This window comes from Agelaius phoeniceus, chromosome Z (genome assembly GCF_051311805.1).
Source record: "Agelaius phoeniceus isolate bAgePho1 chromosome Z, bAgePho1.hap1, whole genome shotgun sequence".
Classification (NCBI taxonomy): Eukaryota; Metazoa; Chordata; class Aves; order Passeriformes; family Icteridae; genus Agelaius; species Agelaius phoeniceus.
This window is the reverse complement of record NC_135303.1, coordinates 69,031,718-69,050,140: the sequence shown is the minus strand read 5'-3', so window position 1 is coordinate 69,050,140 and position 18,423 is coordinate 69,031,718. Positions and strand designations below refer to the sequence as shown.

General features: G+C 39.6%; 1 protein-coding gene across 1 annotated transcript in view; it reads right to left on the bottom strand.

Moving 5' to 3' along the window:
• The window catches only part of ARHGEF28 (Rho guanine nucleotide exchange factor 28), a 119,207-nt gene that overhangs the window by 95,051 nt on the left and 5,733 nt on the right, over positions 1–18,423 (bottom strand). Inside the window, exons 2-3 of the mRNA XM_077171665.1 lie at positions 18,292–18,420; positions 17,070–17,113 (exon numbers count right to left, since the gene is read on the bottom strand). The gene's annotated coding sequence lies outside the window, so the exon portion shown is untranslated. The remainder of the gene's footprint in view (positions 1–17,069; positions 17,114–18,291; positions 18,421–18,423) is intronic.

Sequence of the window (18,423 nt, the reverse complement as noted above, 5' to 3'; positions counted from 1 at the left end):
ATAAGCCTGTGAACAAAACCACAGCTGATTTCTTCATGTTTTGATACAAAGTCCTCACTGCTAAAGTACAAGTTTTTCCAGAAGCTGAGCAAATATTTACTCTACATAAAATGAAACAACTAACAGCCTTTTTTTTCCTCTCCTGTCTAGCCAATATTTGAACGAGACTTGGTATTTGGTTTTACAACTGTTTGCAACAGACAGACAAAAAACATTTTTCAGATTTTAAGTTATCTGTCATTAAGAATTAGAAAGATTTAAAATGTGAAAAAAGCCCTTACCCAAAGAAATGAGCTTAATTGACATGTTTTTATTTCCCAAAAGCTTGCATGCATCTCTTTCAGTTTGGCTGACATGGAAACTGCCTGTCTTCTAATTTTCAGCAATTTAAAGTACTAAAAGGAAAACAGCCAAAACTACCAAATTTTCAGTGAAAAACATGTGAAGCTATCAAGTATAACACAGTTTCCACCCTCAGCTATAAATCAGCTGACTCTGCAAAAGAAAAATATACTCTTCAGCAAACCCTATCTACAGTTCTTTGTTTGCAATGAAACCTGAAACTAGGAAAATCCCACCTGATTTTGTTATGAAGTTTTTCAGTAGCATAGCCTAACATAATTTTTCACAGGTATTTTCATTCCACTTCCTCTACAACTAAAAAAAAACCACTTAGAAACTTGTTTAATGATATTTTCCCCAAAGAATGACCACAGTCATAAATGAAGGATAAACATTGAAAGAACAATGGCAAAAACTATGTTCATTCTGCACACTGGAATGCCTACAGTAACATACTCTCCTCTGACTATTACCTTTTTCTCCCAAGACAAAATAAAAAATGAGATATTCTGCTCTGAACTGTGCACCAAACCACTGATAAAAGGTTTCTAACTTCAAATAAAACTCTACCACCTTCTGGGCAGCTTCCAAGGATGTTCCAGGTTGAAGGCAACTTTTCATAAGCAACAGCCATCATCAAGTCATTATCCAATGATTGCAGATCTTTCATCCTTAGCCCAAACTTGTCCAGCACCATCTTGTGACTACTGGCAGTGACAGGTTCTGCGTGATCAACCAGAAAGCGAGACAACTTGCACATGACAGATTCTCTCTGTAAGTGATGGGACAGCTGCTGAGGACCACAGGTGAGAAACCCACTGTGTACTTTAACAGAGACACAGAAACTGCTTCTTGGTATCCATGGCCTGTAATTATAATGTAAATTAATCACTAACATCATCTGTGCTCAGAAAATACATCAGTTATTTTTCATTCTCATCTGCATCCAAGAGCTGTGGCTGCTCATTCAGAATTATTTTATTCTTCCCTTTCATTACATTGATTTGTCTTAGACATCCACCAAGCATTTATACTGATGAACTTGGATTCAACTAGACTTGAGCTGATAGTCCTCCCAATTATACCAACTTGATTAATTCTAGAATCAGTCTTTTTAGGTGAGGGTTCTTCAACCACAGTAGAAAGAATTAAAGATTCTTGGATAAGCATTAAGAAAAATTAGATACTCTTGAAAAGAGTGGGGTTGCGGCCTGCAAAATTAATTCTGAGTAATACATCTATTTATTAAAACTGATTTTGCATTTACCCAGGCCAGAACCCAAAAGCTTTTAACTAATGCACTCTTCAGGGTCTTGGCAAACTTGATTAAATGCTGTATCAATTTTATTACTTATAGCTGGGACCCTCCCAGTCCAAGGGAGTTTTTCCCTTTAACCTCATCAGCATTTTGTCTTTCTCTCCTACTCCTTTGACATCTAAGGCAGGGTGGATGCCTAAAATAGGATATCTAAATGAGGTGCAAGCTGTACCTCTCACTGGAGAGTTAAACACGATGTACCAAGGGCCCAAGTTTAAATTTTCCATTGTGTTCTGAAAAACTATGAGTACGTGTGCAATGTAGTAACTGCAGAAGGATGCATGTACTTGCCACAACTAGCTGTTTTTAAAGCGTTCTGTGCTCCCTTATGTGCAATTTGGCTACCATAAAATAACACTAATATCGGCAAGGATATAGTTTAACCTCACATTTTATTGTAATCTGTTCATCTGCTTTTGTCATGATTAAGGGCTGCCTGTAGCCATTGGATTTTGCTCCTCCCCCAGAAGCAACCATTTAACAGTGTCACACAATATGCTGAGATCTTAAAAACAAAATTAAAACCCACTTGGAACAAGCCTAGCATTCTATTTTTCCCAGTTGTAATCCATGACAATTATTTAGCATTTACAGGTTCAGAGGAGTCACTATGTAACAGCAATGAACTTCCCTTTTTTATACTCTGCACTTATTTTCAGACTCTAAATCCCCTTTAGAACACAAGAGAAAACAAGAAGATCCAATTGCACAGGTACATCACACCTTATTGCCTCCTACTCACACAAACGAAAAGGTCACAAAGCACACAATAAAGGTGACAAGCAGGGTATATGTTACATCCATGAGGGAGACAAGCCCAAGGCAGAGAGCCAGCTGGGAGGCAACACAGATGTCCCTTGTTTCCAGCGAGGCATCCTGGAACAGTTTCCCAGACAATTCTGTACCATGTGCAGCTCCATTAGAGCTCTGAGCATCACAAGCAGGAGGGTCTTGCAAGCCAGGCTGACAGCTGCACCAACAGAGGGCTCAGGAATAACAGGACTTTTGCAGGTGTTAGGATTACCAGAGGCAAATGGCTGTGGCACAGAAACAAGTCACATTAAAAATTTCACCATCCCTGAAGACTGCATTTTAATGCACACCCCATGGTGCAAGTCCAGTAAAACTTAATCTGATACTGCGTTCGCATGGATTGCTACAAAAGGCAGGATCACCTATGGAGAGTCAAACTCAACCTGGATCCTAAAGCCCGTCATTCAAATCCCTGCATTTTCTCCATTACAGAGACATAAAACAGTTTTATCAAACTGTCCAGTCATGCTGAGCTTTGAAATGGGGTTGGGGTAGAGCGAAGAGTAGAAAAATATAAACGTGAACTAAGGCTCACCTGGAGCTATGGACTGAAGAGTGTTGTCACTAACTCGCTCAGCAAACATTACGTGTCTCTTCAGGGATCCATCATAAAAAAAGTAAAACTCAGCATCCACTGGGAGGTAAATGTCTTTGTCAAATTTTGCATGTATAGTCACTTGTCCCTGAAATTGAAAGTGCATTCTGAAACATCCAGTCAATTTCTCATCTTCAACAGACCCACTGATGTATAATTCAGGTCTAAGTTTATTGTAATCTTCATAACTCTGCTATACACAGGCCCTGATACAGTGACAAATCTTCCATTTCCTACTTCCACTTAGAAAACAACGCTGGTTTTATGCCAGCAACAGCAAAGCTAATTTTTAAAAATGCTTTTTAAATAATGTCTTTAAAGAAATTTATTTCATCTTACCCCACACAAATACAATTGACTTTTTTATTTAAAATGCATCAGAATAACTGGACCCAAATATTTAGTTATTTACAAAAGCAAGTTTTGTTTAAAAAATTTTTAAAAATCAGAAGTGATTGAAATTACCTTAGACTTCAGTTTTCAAAAAGAAGCACCAATGCAATTCTACAAATGGTTTCAAAGAACACTAGTTCCCAGATATTTGTCTGTGGGTTTCTTTATAGTAAATAGAAAGCAACCGGCCAAGAAAAACCTGTCATACAATAGCTTCAAAAAAGAACAGGAAAAGGATCTAAGAAGTGGCAAACAATAACAAATGCCTGACAAGTCTGTGGGAGGAAATTTAGATCAAGCTGCATTTCCTTGAGGAGGAGGACAGTGTGCTACACCACAGTTCCTGACTGCCACAGTTGTTCTAAATAAGGCAGAATTGCCCCAACATCTGGCAGAAAGCATGCTACAGAAGAATATCTGAGCCATATTTTCAAAGATGCCTGCCCTGCTCTATTCAAACAGTTACCACAGGACTGACTCCACCAGCTCAATAGATGAGTCTTGTAAAAAACAAAGCACAACACAGTAACACAGAAAATTCTGTGGCTGAAAGCCACCCTTACACCTCTGACTGTCCTTACCCTGCTCATTGTAAGCCAAACATTTCACTGCGGTGTGACTCTTGCCACCCTCAACAACTTCACACCTCAGCCTGCCTTCCCCAAGGACATTTTCTTGTCACTCAAAACAACGCAGATTCTGCATGTGTTTTCCTCTTCAATGTAGACAAATCTAATGAACTGGGGTGAAGAGGCAAAGGCTGGTTTCAAGCACAAAATCTTCCTCAGATAGGACTCTTCCCATAAGAACAAATGTAAACATTATGAGTTCAGTATCAAGAGCAAACATGCCTGTCATCCCCAAACACTGATAACACCCCTTTTTTAAGGGCCTGAAGTGTTATTATAGCTGCAAAGTGTTTCTCCTATTTGTCTTTGGGTTTTGCACTACTATAACCCAAATAACTATAACAGAATGTGTTATTATTATTGCAGTTGCTACTTTTACTGTTGTTATTACAACAGTCTTTTTTTTTTTAAAGAAATTATTGTATTTGTGAATAACCATTTTGGTTTGTTGAGTAATAATGTGGGGAGACAGGAATAGAGTAAGTCTCTGAAGATCCTCCACAGTCTGCTCCAATGAGTTCAGCTGCCTAGTAAACAGGAGCACAGCAGAATTTCTTCCACATGGGTGCTTGAGGCCACAACTCCCAAACCATCTCTATGCCCTCTGGACCCCTGAGTCAGAGAAAGTACACAGCCACACATTTTTCATGTTTTCTTTGCCCTAACTATGCAAAACAAGGGAGATATTCTGTGGAAACTTTTCTCACTTAATCAGCCACTGTTGGCGGGGACAAAAATTCAAGCCAAATTTTAGCCACACTGCTCCTTTTTAAAAAATGTTAACGCAGGTTCACAAAGGACAGAGAAATATCTTAAACTAATTACATTACATAATGTATAAGCATGAGAGAGAATTTCACAAATCCTTGTCTAGAGGAAAAAAGACAGTGGAAAGCTCATGCGTACATAATAAAAAACAAGTTCTATAGAGCTCACTCCTTGCAACACTAAAGAAAATTCAAGTCATGGTCATTTAAGCAAAGACTTTACAAAAAGAAGGAAATTGGCAGCTACCTTGTATCTGGCCAAACAATTAAGTGATTCAACTGGAAAGTCCCAAATTATCCAAAAAGAGGTTAAACCCTATATTACAGTATAAGATTCAGAGACAACACAGAAAGTAATAGTGGAATTTTATTTTTGATGCTGTATAGTTATCCCACCTGACATCAGAAACAGTTATTTCATACAAGTTCCTATCATCATCTCCAGCACTTTCTATCCTGCCTTCAGATATTCCTGTTTCACGTTGCTCCGTTCCAAACTATTTCTTCTTTCTGCCGCTGCTGCAACTAAAACATGTATCAGTTTACTTTCAAATTGTCTCTGTGTGAAGCCAAATATATTACAGGATCTATTTAATCACTTTTTTTCCAAAAAGATCACTTGCAGTCCATTCTTGAAAACTCCTATGTAGAAAAATACTTTGAGAAAGTAATTAAAGTTTTATACCCAATCCCTGCAGAAGTATTTATATCCTGAGTCCCTTATGCAAGGTCAGTCCAGCCCCAGGAGCAGGCTGCAGCAGGAACTACCTGAACAGATCTTTTCACCACAGACAAATTAACTCAGAGTCACAGGAGTGGGAGCAATTCCAGCTCCCTTCTTCCTCCTCCTTTCCTAACAAGGCACACAATCAAGAGGGGAGCAGGCTAGATCTTGCAGTGAGATGCAGTAATTTAGTCCTCCACCAAAGAAATGTCTGTCTGCTTCACAAGGCTTTCATGGAGGTTTTGGGAGATGACACCTTTTTTGTAAAAGCACTGCTTCCCGGCAGAGCCAGAGTGCTCAATTCAGGTTTTCTATCAAAGTATATTCACTTAACTGTTACAGCGATTAAATGGTCTACATAAACAACAATGAAACACTTTTCCAGGTGTTCCATGAGAAATTTACACTTACGAAACTCATTTGCCCAGCATCACTGTCACCACAAGTGAGAGAAAGCCTTCTCCACTGCTTCACAACCTGTTCTGTAAGGGATGACCAATGCACCATCTCAAGTCTGAAAAAAACCCCTAGCACTGACTTACTACTAAAGCACAAAGAAACTAAAAATACAGTTATTTGCATTGAAATAAGTAATTAAGCCCTGATTCACATATCAGTACAAAAGAGCAAAATCAACAGAAATAGATTACAGTATACACACCACCTGAAATGAGAACACTGGCTTTCTACAAAATGATGTTTGGTCTGAGTTTGTTCCAGACACTGAAACTGTAAACACATCTCAACCATTTCTTCTACATTTCTAAACATAAAATTTAAGCTTATCCTCCAGATACCAAAACCCAAATGAGATAAGTCACACTGGCACCTTATCTTTGGAAAAGTAGCCAAGTACACTGAATACAAAGCAGCTGTGAGAGCATGGATCCAGAAGAGCCATATTCTTGACAATCCTGTGCTAGATGTCTTTGACACCATTTTCACAGGTTCATCCTTTTAACAACAGCCTAACATCTCTCCCAACTCTTTCCTCGCCTTAATAAGGTTACCTGTATCCTCATAGACTTGGGAAAATGTAACAGAAGGAGCTTGATTTCTACGTGTATGTATGCTTAAGCATGCTTTCAGGGTCCCTGTGAACCTCAGATAGTTCAGTCCCCACTTAATCAAAGCAAGAGGAAGGATGTGCCACTTCACCATCTCAGCAAATAACCACAGCCCCTGGCCACAGCCCATTTCTCAGGTAGGTGCAGGGGAAGGTCCTTGCCTCAAGCTCACACTGTGTTGATTCTGATGGACTTGTAAAGAAAACAAATTTTTAAGTCAGTCAGTCTTACTGACACTGACCAGCCATTATCTTACGTAGAATTACATAGGCATGGCTAAAAAAAGGTATTCATTTCTACAGAATCACCACAGGAGAACATGAAAACTGGAGATCTCTCAAACACCATTCAGACCTGTAACAGCAGAGAACTTCAGGCAGCTGCAGCAACACCTTTGACTCAACCTATAGTCCTCAGCCTAGTGCAGCCAAGAGGAGTTTGACATCGATTTAAAGAAAGCCAAGATTGTCATTGTAATCCTTCCAATAAAAACCAGAAAAGCATACACAGGAACTGGGGAGAAGACATGGCAGTTGGGGTGACCTTAAGTGAGACACAGACTCAACTCCGAACACATTAAACCTGTGGCTGAGGAAGTGTTAGTTTTTGTCTCTCTGGAATCCATAAAGTAAAGCCTACCTTTTATTACCAGGGAAGACACTGTCCTGGCACTGGCACCAGGGAGGAGATTAGCAAGGTTTGTGTTTTTAGTAAGATTTATAGGTCTATGCACTCTTTCAGTGCCACCAATCACGTTTTTCAGACATACATTTTCCCTTGGTTTGTCTAGGGCACTTGAGAACTGACCATGTCAGCTGTGCAGCAGCAGGGTCCGCTGAACCCCATGTCCTGGGTAGGAAACAGCAAAGGCCAGACCTGGGAGAACTTCCACCTCCTGACACTCATCTGATCCTGTTCTGCGGGGGAACAGGGTCTGAGGAATGACCCTGTTCCCTGAAGGGGACTGAGGCAGGCTTTGTGAGGAGAAGAAGGCAGTGTGGGTAGGAATCCCTCACAGCTGAAACACAGCAGCATCCAGGCAGGCAGGAGGGGCTGAAGGTTTGACCCTGGCACTTCCACTGTGCCTCATCCCCAGCCTGCTGCAAGACACTTCATGCCTCAATAAATAACTGGCCATTAATGTGAACTGTGCTTCTTCCATTTTGAAAACCACCATCTTCCTCACGAGGAACCTGCCCCAGCAAAACAGGTGCAGCACAAAAAAATCTTTACAGGACTTCCAGATCCAAGCCACCATGCTTAATTTCAACAATTGCTCTCTATCCATGTATACATAGCCTGGAAAAATCTATTTTCCAGCAGCTTTTTACGAGAAAAATAACACATTCTGAAGTATACTAAAAATTTCCTTACCAAAATAAGCATGTAGCGTAATAGCTTGAGAAGTAATGTTTTACCCAGGGTTTCAAGGATATCATCTCCAAATGCAACAGGACAAACAAATACCAGCTTTGTAATTACATGTTGTAAGAAAAATATTTATGTGCTGGGGTAAAACAATGGCTTAATTGTTCCCATAAAACAAGTCCCAATACATTGAAGCAAATGCAAATCTCCAAGTATTGCCAGCAATAATAGGAATATTTTCATCGATGGCAGCTGCTACTGGTCACTGCAATTTCACATAAATATTTTTTCACTGTTGAGAAGATTCACTTCAGAAAATGTTTATATTTTAGTTGTGCCTGGACAAGAACAGTAGCAGCCATACAGTTTCAATGACCCTTCTGCAACTCACCTGCAACTGTGAACACTTCTACACAAAAGATGTTAAAATAGGGAAATTTTAGCAGTAGGAAAATTCTAAATTAATCCAAATCAATCATATTCAAAATATTAATAGCAAGAAAAAAAGTTATAAATATGCCTTTCCAATATTCTGTGATGTTTTTATAGTGTCCACCAGACAGACCTTGTCTACAGACTGCAGCAAATGCAGTTAAGGAGTTGCTTAAAAAGCATGCACTCCAACTGAATTGAATGCAATGGGATTCAGCATACAACACTGCATTCAGGGAAGGGAAGAACTTACAAACTGAAAAAAAAAAAAGGAGAGATAAAGAGATAAAAGCTGAACATTTCTCTAGAAGCATTAGCTTTCAAACTGTATAGCTAAAAATATCCAAAGTGCACCACGGCAGATTCTCCAAACCACATCAGCTTTATGCATCAGCTACCTGTAGGTATTTCTTCAGTATGCGGCAGGTTTCTGAGAAATGCAGAGGATGCATTTGCACAGATACCTCCAGCACAAGTAAGAAGCATCACCCCCACAGGTGCTTAAGGCAATACAGTACACAGGAAGTCCACTGACTAGCAGCTGAGGCAGCTCTCTGTTCTTGTCAAAAAAGTGAGAAAAGAAAGCGTTCAGTGACCACCAAATCAAAATCTGAAAGATGCCTCTAGCAAGGTCCCAGCACTATCTTGAATAGAAAAGCACTAAAAGAGAAATTTCCTAATTAAGCGAATTTCCTAATAAGCTTCCCTCTTTTGATATGAAAAAGCAGGAAGCTCCTCATTTTGGTTCAGATGCAGTGCCTTTTTTAAAGAAAAAGTAAGTACTGGTAGAAGTTAGAGCCGCCTTTTTGAGTAAGTAGCCCACATCATCTGGAAAAAAATTAAGTACTCTATTACATCCAAACTGACCACAAAAGTAGACTCCAAGCAAAGAAGGATGGAGGAGATACTGACAAATTAACTAGCTGACTCCCCTGCCTCACAGCAGGATAAAAGCTGCCCAAGTTTACTCCCCAGAGATGGATTTTCCTCACCCTGCTTGAAAACACCACTCACACAGTCCCCTAACACACAGCACTGTGAACTTCCTCCCACCCAAACAATCCCTGTCTGGCCTCTCCCACCTCCTGAGCCTGGTACATACTTTGTGCTTCTTTAACGGCTTAACAAGTCTTTGGCCTTGATCAGGGGAAGAGAGATAAAGGACTGTTTTATGTTGTTTGGGTTTAACAGGAGACCATCCTTAAACCATGTGGGTTTTCAGTCAAACATATTGCAATACTCCCCTTTCAGCGACAGACTGAAATGCATCCGCTGTATTGGGAGTTTCTGAAACTGCATACACTGGCTTTTACCCAAAGCTGATGTCTCAAAATGAGTTACACCTTCTACCTCCTCACTAGCCTCAACAAAGATTCGCTCTCTTCAGAGACACAGACAGAAAAACAAGGGCTTTTGTTGAGAACGGCAAGATTTGCCTCCAGCAAAAGGAATTAGAATTCAACTGAATTTAAAAAAAAAAAAAAAAAAAACAGAAGAAAGAAAAAAAATCCTCTAATAAGAAGAAACAAACTAACAGGTCATGACATACATATGTCTGCAAGTCTCTACACTACTGTGCACTGTTAAGCTGCCTCTAACACTACCCACTTTAAAAATCATGTATTAGACATATGTTTTTCATTCAGTGCACATGCAATATGTCCAGATGCTTTCCAGGTCTTTATTTTCTGTGGCATTATCTTACCACAAAAAAATTGTCCTCCTCAGTCCTAAGGAGTTTCTTCTGTTTAGCCCCTGCTCCTTTCAACCAGTCCTTTACTCAATTTAAGATACAGCTGGCAGGAACACCACTTCCACGTCACCATAAGCAACATCCAGCCACACTAACCTGACCCATGTCAGACTCTGGGAACACAACCTCATTTTTGCTGAATTAGTGATGGTGCCTGCTGGAGCTACCTAAAAACAGAAACCAGAAAAAATTAAGGGAACAAAAAGTAATTATATTTATTGAAGGGCCCTCAGGTACATTTAGGGCAGACAAGGCCTCCCAGGGACTACACCCAAAATGGACGATGGGTCACGGGTTTTTTTACCTTTGTAAGTTTGGTCTGTTTGCATTTTGGGGGTTAATCTTCCCATTACAGCTGCAAATAATAAAGTCATTTACCCCACGTTTGCTCCCACCCCCAACTCACTTTTGTCTACATTTCTCAGGGCCTGAGACAGTGAGGAGTCCTTGATCCCCAGGCCTGGAGAGGAATTGTTTTGTCTGACCAAAATGGGAAAGCAGTAACTAACACTCTATATGGAGTTTAGAGTTATACACTAAAGAATTGCAGGATTACAAATACGTGAAAAATATTAAAGCTAAAATCCTAAGGCATCAGTGAGAGCATATGATACAGAGCTTATGCTGGCTTTGTGCTTTTTATGGCTGCTCTATGTCAGCAGCAGTATAAGAGACAGTCATGGAACTGACCATTCATGCAGAATTAATCTACCAGTGTTTTTAAACAATCTGAACCGCAGCGCAGGTCTACAGCAAATCAGCACTTTACATCAAACTGACTTTATTTTCCTTACCTTTCCACCACCAGTCTTAAAGCTGTGTTTAGCTAACTATCAAACTAAGCAGCAAAGTTGGAGAAACATTTTCAGAGTCCTATTTGGTAACAACATAACATAAACAAGTAATAAATAAATAAATAAATAAATAAATGGGATATCTTTTAATTCTGGAAACACTGGATAAAAATAAAAATACCTGGAATGCTTTTATCAGAAAGGAGAGGGGAGAAAGCAGAAGAAATAGAAAAAAATTTAAACCCATTGCTTAAACATACATTAATGTTCTTGCTCATCTATCATTGAAAATATCATTCAGTGTTTTGCTGTCAGGGACACAACAACTTATGTTCATGCATAAAGTAATATGGTGGAATTAGGAAGCTCAAGAAAGAGATGTTAACATAGGTCAGAAAATTTCTGCAATAAGAAAATTAACTTCCCTTCCGACATGCAACTGCTGACTAAAAGAAAAGGAGTAATCTCTTTCAGTTGACTTGATTTAAAATACACAAATCAGACCAGTTATTATTCTCATGTCCTATGTAATATCAGGGCTCTACTGCTGCAGACACTACACAAAAACATGTAAGCACAAAGTCCCCGCCCAGAAAAATCTCAGTTTAAGGACTGAGGGGAAAAAAATTAATATACCAGTGGAACAAAAATTATCTGCCTGCTGATGGACACCCTTTGAGGCACCCATTCTTTTCTTTCATATCTTTTAAAATAGGTCCCATTCTTTCAGATACATTTTCTCAGTCTCATTCTGGCAGCAAGCCTGCATCCAGAGGCCAGCCTGTGCATACTCTTTTGTGAATCCCCATGCATTCCATGATGGACCTGACCAGGCTCCCAGAGCAGACAATAACAAATTGCTCCTGACTCCAGCCAGAGCTGGACCAGCTCCGTCCAACACAGCTCTGTGCATTAGCAAAGGCATGCTGAAAGGCCAATACAAATTTACATTTTAAACCATACTTATTTTTTGTGTTTTGAAGGCTAAGTAAGGCAGTCATTTCAGCCTCACTGAACACACAGATAGGCCCAGAATTAGGGCCAGACCCACTGCAAGTAAAGAATGTGAAAGCACAGAATGGGCAAGACAGGCCAGAAGCCATCTTCTTTCCACAAAGGGCTGGCTAGAAGATACCTACTACCTGGCAAGAGCAGCAAATACACAAGCAGTGTCCAACCATGGAAAATCATCCCTTTCCACCCCTCTTCAAACATCAACTACAGCATGGAGGAACTGGGAAGGCAGACAGCTTGGGCAAGGGAGACAATCAACTACTCACAATCAATACCGAAGTCCTACTGCCACTTCCCACTCAAATCACGTAAAATCATACTGGAATAGAGTTTGGCACTCTGCAGACCCAGCCCAGGCTAAGACCATCACTGAGCTTACCCAAAGTCTGAGTTTCCAGGCCCTCAGACATTGTAGCTGCAAGCAGCCTGGTGCCACAGCCTACTCTCTTCCCTTTCCAACCCAGCCAGAGAACCCCTCCAAAACTTCCCTGTAGGAATACTTCCATACATCAATACTAACCACCTCTCTCTCCTTGGCATCTACACTTTGCCCAGGAAGATGTAATAGTGTCAGAAACAAAACTGTCCCCAAGTAAAAACATTGGAGCAGGGACACCTTAAGAGGAAGGCTTTGTGTAACAGAACAGAAGAGAAGTTAATTAAGCTTAGACCTTGAGGACCTTAAGCCAGCTCCAGTGGTTACATAGGAGCATGTGATACCTTAGGAGCATACATTTTGAGAATAGTAAGCAGCACCTTGCAGCACAAGAGCAAATGAAAGTTCTAATCTCCAGGAGATCTTGAGTCTTGAAGGCAGGAGCCTGTGCTTCTGCCTCTTCACAGAAAATTAACATCCAAAAGTTCCTTTGGAAAGACAGATACATAACCTTCAGCACCATCTCCTGGGGAGATGAGGTCCCTTTGGTGTCTCCACAAAACTGCTGGGAATACCCCCTGTGGCTCAGCATTTATTTATTTACCTATCTCTCCTGCTCCCATGGGAAACATTTCTAAGGCTCCCAGCAGAAAGTAATTTACAAACTTCTGAGAACACTTATTTACTGGTCTTGGAAGCTAACTACTTCCACAGTATGTTTGCCCCATGGCAGTAAGGTATTTCTTTGCCAATATCAAAGATCAAAGTTGGTAATCAATAACACTTATTTAAAACTAACAAAATCCAGTTACTTACCATTAAATAAGAAGGAATGCTTTTCCATGAGGGAGATTTGTTTCTCCACACTAAAAACTGCTTACAATAGGAGGAACAACTGCCATACATAAATTCTTCAATATCTGAAGAGTGCTTCATCTAATATTTTGCTTTTATCTTTCATCTTTCATGATTAGCCTTTTTTCCATCTATAATGAGATCAGTGTATTCCAAAAGATTGTGAGGTTTTATTCCACATTGTGTCTTAAGTACACAATGAAATTAAAAACTCAGCTTGCTGCTCCTCTTACAGATCGAATTGGCTAAATATATTTTTATTTGTATCAGTTTAAAAAAAGCATAATTTAGGAGGGTAAAAGCTACTTACATTCAAGTTCTATTTACTTAAATGATGTATTATTAGCATTGAAAAAAGATGAACTATGAACTGTGTCAGTGTACTCAGTCCTGAAAACTAGATTGGCTTATAAAGAGTAACTTTATAGAGTGGTTAACAATAATTTGCTGCCTAGAACACAGAAACAGGCTCCTGAAATTAACTGCGGAAATGTGCTTCAAATACTTGATTTCCTGTTTCATTACCTTTTTTTTTTTTTAAATCATGGCACCAATGTGCGCCATAATTAGATTTTAATTTAATGTACTGCTGCCACCAAAATTAAATACAGAAGAAGTGTATTAAATAATGCATTTTCACAATAGGGGAATTGCATAGAGTATTCTTAAAGGATATTTCACAAAAATTATATCAAATCAGCAAGATCCTTGAGCTTTTGGAAAGCATTCCCTCTTAGGTAACAAAACAGAACAGCCATCACTAGACCAACAAGATTACACATACTATTTTAGATTTGCCAAGAAATTCAGTAATACAGTGTCGCACTTCACACTGAAGTGTGACAGTTTGAAGAAGCCACACTGTATGGACACCTGCTCCAGCTGTGTTAACAGCTGCTCACATGGAGTGAATCAACAAAATATCCTACATATAATCTTTAAAAATGTGTATTATAAACACAAAACTGCAGTTACTCTCAGATAATGTGGCATGAAATACAAATCTCTCAAAACAGGCATCCTTACCACAAAGAAGAGGGTAAAATCCAGTGGATATAGATGCTAAGCATATTACATACAGTGTGAAAAGAATCCTAATTTTGGACCCAGCATACAGCAGATTTCTCCCTCCCTCAATGAACAAAACCTATGCTTTCACAGAAGCTGGAAAGAAAATATTACTTCCTACCTTTTGATCTCTTCCACTTTTCTTGTGGAAAACAATGTGTTAGAACCATATGCTGACATATTTGAAGTCGCATGTGAACAGTGTGCAATTGCCATGACATGGTATTCTTCAGTTCCACTGTGGCCCTTTAGAAGGGACTGGAACACATCAGACAGATACCTAAATTCCCAGCAGGGCAAATATTCGTCATGTTTCCTCAGTTTTCCAGAGATGTTTTCTCTATCCCTGCTTATGGAACATGGAAGCAACATTCAGGTAATGGAGATGGAATAGTATTTGGACAAGCTCAGCTTGTCAAAGAACTGCTTAATGAAAACTGACAAAGGAACTGAATAATCAGAAAGGGCCTTCATGTTTAATTTAAATGCTGATTTGATTGTGTTTTCCAACAAAGTCACTCAAATAAAGCAGAAGCACTTAGAAGGCATTTCCAGAACTTATGGAATAACTGGATCTAACGAAAGAAGATAACTGCCCTTACTCGAGGACTTTTTCAGGACACTCAGAACTCTTTGATTTTCCCAAACACACTGCAAAGGCACATCAATTATGAACAATACTGTGATGTGCAAGACTGTGAAGCTGCAACACTTTCAGGCACCAACTCATTAGATTAACTACATCAACCTCAAATGGCCAGTATAAGATCTGCTAAGATTTCTCCAAGTTTCAGATATGGGTCGAAAGAAAACTTTCCATCTTTCCCACACATAAACACAGAAATAAATATAGGAGACTGTTAAAAAATTACTACAATCCCAGGTTCTGAGAAACTCACCCCAGGTGCTCCCACTGCAAGTCCCTGGTAGTCCATTTTTCTCCACTAACCTCAGGCATGTTAGGACACTGGGGACCCACAAGAAAGACACCATCTCCATCTGCTGCTCCCACAAGAAAATGAGTTGGTGACAATTCAAACTGCTCTCACTGGGTTTCTAGCAAGTTATGAGCTCCCTCTGGAATTTATCCACCTTGGTTGGTGAGAGGCTGAAGACCACAACTGGAAAGTTACCAAAGCACAGGACGACAATCAGCAAAGCTTAGATCTGGTACAGACTCTCACTTGTGCAAAGCTTGGGGTGAATGGTCTCAACTGAAATCACATTCTCTCATCCAACACACTACAAGTGACTAAAACATTCCAAGCCTCCCCTGGTGAGTCCCTTGTTCATAAGAGATGTACCATTATTAGTTTTCAAATGCACAGTTTTGTATCATTCTTTGCACTTCTCACTGGCATAAATAACAGGTGGGAAAATTCAGTCTTCCCACATAATTACTGAATTCTTCTCGGTACTAACCAGCATCTCCCAAAACTATGATGTCAATAAATTTGCATATATTTTGCAAACCTACATCTGACTCATAGGGTTATAATCAAAGTACTAAAGTAGCCTTAAGTATGACACTTAAGGACCTCTCTACCCTAAGAGCTCTTGCAGTACCCGTACATTTTTATCTCTTTATATTAATCTTCGCCTTCTTTATTGTCCATAAGAATTTCCTGCAAGACACAGTACCAAATGTTTCATTTTCAACAACCTGGATTAAAACCACTGCATTGCCCTTTGCAAAGTGGCCACTTACCTTATTATGGGAAGATACCAGATCAGTCAGATCAGATATCACCATGTCCCTTATTACTTTTCCTGTAAAAATTTGTTTTTAAAGCCTTGTACCACACAATAAACATCACATGAGCAGGCCTCAAAAATACTTTTCTCCCAATGTCTTTAAAGATACTGCATCTAATTTTTGCAAGCCTGAGGTTCCAAGTCTGAAGCTGAGAAATACAATGAAAAATCATGCTGGTGCATTACCAATCATATGTTCCTTAAGTACTCCAGGGTACAGATGGTTTGAACTCCTCCCTTCCCATGCCCATCTCATGACAATAAGCAGATAATTGTTTTGTTTCTGTCTTTACCACCTTTTTGAAAACCATTCAGTGTTCTCTCATTTTTCCGCTAGGCATCATCCATGTACCCCTGCTACCCTCATTGCAAAGCACAACAGGTATAAAAAACACAGTAACTTGTTTAAATAATAACTGTTTAGAGTTCCCAAGTTTTAATACTCACAATCACATCCCCCCGAAGGCACAAAAAAAATTTAAGTTATCTAATGTATGTCCCCACTCATGTTACTACTTGTTTTTAAACTTGTAGTTCATCTATTTTAAGCAATTATTTCAGGTTTTGCAGAAAAAAAATCCATTTCATTATAAATCTCAACTTACTTTTTTACATAACACAAAATTTCTTGCTTTGTGGAAACTGAGAGAATGGTAGTTTGGAATTTTGTAAGGAAAAAAAACAACCAAAAATTGTGGAAAAGCGAATGAGAAGTGTCTCTTTACAGGCAGTAAAACTGCTTTTGAAAATTGCAATTGAGAACACTGAAGGAGAATAAAATAATTATCACGAAGGGGAAATAATTTAAAACTTCCTTCAGAGTGCTGAATTGCACTACTGGAAACTATCACTTTCACATGTGTCTCATCAGACAGCAACATTCAACAGCCTCCAGTCTCAGAAAACCAGAAAATGGACTTTAGTTCCATTCATCCTGATTTTGAATGAGCTATTACCCAAAAAGAAAGCAACCCTCCAGGCAGAAGCCTAGTGTTGTAGGACTTACATAAAGAGGTACTTCAGAGCAGCTTAACTCCATTGTCACAGCATCTACAAACAGAATAAACCAGTGGAATTATTACACACCCATGATGAGGCCTTGATATTATGTGCAATTCATGTCTGCAAACTAGGTCAACATCTTCCAGAACTGGGGGGGCGAGGCGGGGGGAAAAGATATTAAGCTTATCAATTGCCCCAGATCTCCCCAGAATGAGAAAACACTGGTTTTCACCAGAGTCACATAATGCCTACGTAAGGCTGGAGGAGGGGTGACTAGTATTATTTAACATGTCGCATGCATGTCAGATAATAGAAACAGTGAACAAAACAGGTCAGGCTGAGCCCAGCTGCTGAGACACTCCTAGCTGCAGCCAATAAAGCAGCAGGAATTTCAGCATTTATCCCTAGAAGTAAAAAATTGAACTTGAACTGCATTGTAGCAACTTTTACTCCCCACCAATATCCCAAGTGTCTGGTGTTGATTTTTTTCAGCAACTTCATAGAAGTCATCCCCAGGACAGGTTGCCTTAACTGCCATAAACAGCAAACTATTGAGACAAGTCATCACAAGATCTAATACAGCAACAGTCACCACAGCAACTCTGATTTCCATAATTATATTTGAGATTCACTACACCCTCAAAATTCATAGTCTAAAAGTAGTATTCCTTTCAAATGGGAAAAGCATACCAGAAGCAACGCCTTTACAAGCAGCAAGGTGGGCTCAACAACTGTGCACAAGTCTTCCTCAACTTGATACAACAGGCTACAAAAAAAGAAGCCTGTCCTAAGAGAGGGCTGTCTCAGCTCAGATGTGGCCTTGTTTTTACAGCTGAACAGTTTCCAAGAACAACACAGTTGTGCAGCTCATTGCATGGTAATGTATATATACAGCATTGTACGAGTATGATAGGATTTGAGAAGTTCCCTGCCTACAAATGCAGAAATTAAATGCATGGCTTCAGTTGAAGCCAAAGATTACCATCCATGCATATAGTCCTTTTAAACCTCAAATTTGTTAATTTTCATCTTCGGGTGCCCATCAATTCACAAATTCACACATTCCTGCAGTTATAAAGCAAGGCAAAATCCCTTACAAAATCACTGGTAACAAAGATTCAGCCAAAAAACATCCAAACCTTTCATACTGTAAGAAAAAGATATCAAGGCGAACACCAATCCAGCCAGCCTATTCGCAGCAAGATTCAGGCAGAGGGGTTTCTTACTGTCTGTGCAGAAAGGAGGTATCCTCCAGCTGACTTCAAGGCATCTCACTTCAACACACACAGCTCTGCAGCTTCCAGCAACAGCATCCTGAGCCCAACCTTAAGAGCACCAGCAGGTGAAGCACAGCCCTG